This window comes from Schistocerca piceifrons, chromosome X, assembly GCF_021461385.2.
Source record: "Schistocerca piceifrons isolate TAMUIC-IGC-003096 chromosome X, iqSchPice1.1, whole genome shotgun sequence".
Taxonomy (NCBI): domain Eukaryota; kingdom Metazoa; phylum Arthropoda; class Insecta; order Orthoptera; family Acrididae; genus Schistocerca; species Schistocerca piceifrons.
Genome location: NC_060149.1, coordinates 289,171,345 through 289,176,667, shown reverse-complemented (window position 1 = coordinate 289,176,667; position 5,323 = coordinate 289,171,345). Strand labels below are relative to the sequence as shown.

Here is a 5,323-nt window from a genome sequence, read left to right as displayed (position 1 = left end):
TGCAGTGGGCAGCACAGTCTACAGTTTTCTGTAAGACTTAAGCAAATTGTGAATTAGTCTCTTATTGCGAATGTAGGACAGCATCATCTCTGCTTATGTATTGTGTTAGGAAAACTGATTGAAGGTCCTTGAACTTTGCGAGGACGACAAGCTCTTAGGAGAGTTCTTCACTTTTTCCTACTCTGGAAGGCTTAGAGGCTCATCAATATGAAGAAACGGAGGTTCCACTACCACTGGACTGAGTTCTACCTGCAAGACCGTTCGCAACAACAGGCATTGATTTCGCTGGACCTTTATATGTTAAAACTGAAAGCCAAAGTAAGAAGTCCTATAGAGTTAGCTACATGCGACACAACATCTGTAATTTATATTGAGCTTGTTACTAATATGCCCACCTAAGGATTTCTAATGATCATGTGAGGCTTTGCAGGATACGGAAGGCTACCATACAGTGTTTACTCAGACAATGCTACAACAGTCCACATAGCAAACACAGCACTGACAGAGCTCTTCAAAACAACTCATCACGGTGAAATACATTACTAATGTGCCCACCATGGAATCAGCTGGAAGTATACACCACCAGGGATGGCATGATGGGGAGGATAGTGAGAACATGTGATAGGCTCCATCGACCGTTGCTTGAGGAAGATGCTTGTTCACTTTCAGGTGTACGAAAGAAGCCTAAACACCATTTTGATAGGAATAGAAGCCATAATAGACTCAAAGCTCATCACTCAATGAGAGAGAGAGGTGCTGCGTTGACGGCAACACATTTACTAAGTGGTGGCAAACTAGTAAATACTCCATGTGGGGCAGCACCAGCAACTAACAAGACTTTTCCGAGGACTTCCTAATGAGACAAAAGGTAAATGAGGACATTTGGTATAGATGGACAATAAATACCTCCTGCTGCTAAGAAGATACCACAGGGTGAAGGAATATCCCTCAGGAAGAGATCTAAGAATTGGAGAAGATGTTGTACTTCAGGAAGATATAACACCACGAGACTAGTGGAACAGAGTAGTGGTGGAAGAGGGCAGTGGTGGAAAAGATGTGACATGACAGAGACAAGGAAACAAGATTCATCATTCTTCGGCAACTGAACTAAGATACGTGGTGCGTTGCAGCTGTGCATCCCCTTTGAGATAGACCAGATTGTGGGGGATGTTGGGGGGTAAGAGACTCTCACGGAATTTGGTGGCATCGTATAGAAAACTGTAGTGTGTGCTGCCCTCTACAGCGCGTTTGTATGATGTAACTATAAGTGTAAAGGATGTTGTGAATAAATGTGTGTCTCGCAGTTACTGTCTTGAATTTCTTTAAATAGTACTAAGATGCAACAGCAGTGTCAGTGGTAGAGAGTGGCCGGATGTCCCTGTTACCAATCCTTCGTGACACGTTAGCGCCCAAGTGTGGGGGGTGTGGGGTAAGAAACAAAGACAGGGTAAATAGGGTAACGGTCAAGAAAAGCAGGAAATCTAGCTTCTATCTATGATTTATTAAGTCCCTATCAACGGCCTTGCCACAGTGGTAACACCGGTGCCCGTCAGATCACCGAAGTTAAGCACTGTCGGGCTGGGCTAGAACTTGGATGGGTGACCATCCGGTCTGCCGAGCGCTGTTGGCAAGCGGGGTGCACGCAGCCCTTGTGAGGCAAACTGAGGAGTAATTTGATTGAAAAGTAGTGGCTCCGGTATCAGAAACTGACATACGGCCGGGAGAGCGGTGTGCTGACCACATGCCCCTCCGTATGACCTGTTCGGTAGGAGTTTAGTTTTTAATATTTGATTTCGTGTTTGTTACATTCTTTCACAAAAAATAATTTACACCATCCTAATGACTGGCACAATTTGTTTTTTATTTCCTAGAAAACTTCTTTCTCAGTACTCTTTGACCATAGGAAAGCCCTATGTATAGCCACCTGCATAATGATTACCGGATAAAAAGTGAACTTGCGTTCGTAGTGCAGATCAGCAGTGTGAGTCGTGTCTCCACTCATAAACGGAAGAATGTGGCTTCTGTACGCTGTTGAATCTGTCGGCATGCCTCGATGGCTCATTTCAAGCTGAGACCGTGAACGAATAACCACTTTACGGCAAGAAGGGTTGCCAGTGCTAGAAGCTGCCCGCCGGATTGGCGTAAATCACATAGATGTCATCTGAACGTTTGAGCATTCGGACAACACAAAAAATTGAAAATATGCGTGGTAGTGGTCAACTACGACCAACAAGATCAGTAGATGACTTATCACCTACGAATTATGGCTCGTAGATACCCTGAGTTGAAAGCGACAGAGCTGCTAAATTTTGTTTTTATTTAGCAAACGGGGATGGCTGTGTCGACACAGACAGTAAACAATGGGCTTCACACGATCACTTTGGTCTCCAGACGTCTATGAGAAAAAGCAGTACAAGAAAAATTAATTTGTCGAAACTGGTAGAGCGAAATAAAAATATCTGTCCAACTGATGACAGAATTTTATTTTGAAGTTTGTTATTTAGGATACGTTGTGCTTGCTGATACTCAGTCGCTATTTTCATCGGGAGAAGCACACGCTGATGAACCACAAATTTTCACCACTGCCCACTGGGAGATTCAATGCAGGCTGGTGACGTCACGGTCACTTGACGCGTCAAAGAAAATATACAAGCAAAGAAGTGACGAGCAGAGTATCATTCAAGCGACGATACGGGCCACAAATGAGGAAATCCACCGACAAAACCGACTTTAACAAAGGGCAGATTGTTATGGCCCGGCACCGGGGAACGTGAATCTCGGAGGCTCCGAAGCTGGTCATCAGTTAGCGTGATAGTCTTGTGAGCGTGTATGGATGGATAGTGATTGAAGTACCGTGAAACCGTGAGTTGAGGGACCAAGTTTTGGACGTCCACAGCTCATCAAGGAAGAATAGGGAGGCAGGAGGCTTCCCCACTCCGTGGCAGATATGACGACAGAATTCAATGTCGGTGCAGGCACAAGTGTTCCGCACCACACTGTTAGCGCAGATTACTGAACATGGGGCTCCACAGCAGCAACTCCTACTTGTTCTCATATTGACCCAATGATGTCATCAATTACGACTGTAGAGTGGGCGGGGTCATCGACATTGGAAGGTGGATCGATGGAAACGGGTCGGCTGGTTGGATCAATCATGTTCCTTGTTACACCATGTCGACGGTTGTGTCCGGGTAAGGCGATACGCCATCATCCTGGCGAACGACCGCTCGGTACGTACTTACACCACACACCGGATGCAGGCCAACGGGGCAGTTTATACCATGGAAGATATTTTCATGGCCTTCCATGGGACCCGTAGTAGTAATGGAAGGTACCATGACTGATGTGGGCTGAATGAATCTTATTGCGGACCGCCAGAATCCCTTTATGCTTGATGTCTTCCCCGAAATCTTCCAGCACGATAATTATCCGTGTGAGGCCAGAATCGTGCTACAGCGATTCTAAAAGCGTGATTGTGAACTGACGTTGATCGTCGTCTCGATCTTATTTTCCTTCTCAAAATCCACACAAGAACTTTCTTTGTCCAACAACCATTCGTGCACGTCCCGACCGCCTGTATTTCAATTTCGTTGCGCTCATGTATGTCATACCCTCCATCCTGTTTCCTGACCCATTTCTCATTTTTGCTCTCTCTCTTGTAATTCCCATCATTTTTTGGCCCATAGTTCACTGAGAAACCTTTAGGTTTTGGCTGGTTTTCACCTGAGAAGCCCATGTATCACTGCCAAACATCAAAACTGGATATACACAGTGATGTTTTTTTCTTTCTCTTTCAGCAATAGTGGAAACTTAGTTTTTAAAAGCCTGTTGAATTTCCCAAAAGCAGTCCAAGAGGTCCTTACTCTTTCGTTCCTTTTTTTCCCAGTCCAGCCGCTCGTTATCTTCGTCTTCCTTGAATATAAAATGTCATCCGCTGCTTCTGGTGCCTCATTGTGTGTGTGTGTGTGTGTGTGTGTGTGTGTGTGTGTGATAATCTCGAGTTTTGGTCTCTGAATATTCCTTTATGTACGAGGGTTGGAACTTCAATAATGGAAACTATTTATTTACAGCTCGTACGAAATAGATACATGTTTCAAAGTTTTACTGACCTTCAAAGTAGTCACCAGCATTGTGTATAACCCGCTGACAGCGATGTGGAAGTCGTAGGATACTCTTAGCAGTGCTAGTTGTGTTGACAGTTCGAGCGGCGCGGTCTATTGCCCAACGAATTTGTAGCAGTTCTGAAGCCAATGCCGGGAAGTGTTTGCTTCAGTTTAGAAATCGAGTTGAACTCACGAGGGCTTAAGTCAGGGGAGTGCAGTAGGTGGTATAGCACTTAGAATCCCCATCACTCAAACAAATCAGTAACAGCTTGCACAGTACGGTAGTCCATTTAGTGGAGGAATATAACCGTGCAGAAAACATTAGGGCGTACAATTTGTGACGAGTTTTGCAGAAAGATTGTTCGACGAACAGAAAAAACAACCACAGCACTGATGTGTGCACATATTAAGGTACCACATATAAAAACATCTGCACTTATACCCATTACGCCATGTATACCCTTGCTTTACTCTCACCTGTGAACTGGCAAACAAATGCAGTTAAAGGCGGGCCACCAGCTTGTTTCAGGACTAGTGGTACAGTTTACTAGGCCGTTCTTCCGGCACTTGCAGGAGTATTTTAATTATTTACTAAATTCATATGTCTCAAATCATGCATATGTGTAATTTCTACTATTTGCAAATTTTTGCTCCTATAGTGGATTTGGAGATAAAAGAACAACTCTTATTGAGACATTCGAGTAATTCTTCCCTCCAAGATCGATCTGAAAGAAACTCTCTGCCACAAGATTTACGTTGATTTTAAAACCGTATATATGAGTTTAGTCTAAAACACATCCTACTTCACTTACACACAGTATCTTGCAAATAGTACGTGTAAGCGAACAAGTAGATTCTGTCTTCCTATATTTACGAAAAGCATTCGATACTGTACCGTATCGTCGATTGATAAGCAATGTAGGATCACGTCATAATATTTATATGATTGGTTCTATGAATTTTTGACTAATAGAACACAGCATGTTACAGTGGCGTGCGAATGGTAAGTATAAAAGAAAGTAAATCCTCGAGTATCTCAAGAAGGCGTAATAGGCCTTATAATGTTGTCACTACACATCAACGGTTAATAAAATAGCAGCAGCGGCAGTAGCAGTTTGTTCACTTACGGCTCTGTTGCCCATAACAAAGTCTCGTCTTTGAGCGATAGTAAACAAGTGCGGAAAGACTTGGGCAAAATTTTTACTTGGCCCATTCAGTAG

General features: G+C 43.8%; 1 pseudogene; it reads left to right on the top strand.

Moving 5' to 3' along the window:
* Nucleotides 1-1,512: 1,512 nt before the first annotated feature.
* LOC124723460 lies at nucleotides 1,513-1,630 on the top strand (annotated as a pseudogene).
* Nucleotides 1,631-5,323: the final 3,693 nt, after the last annotated feature.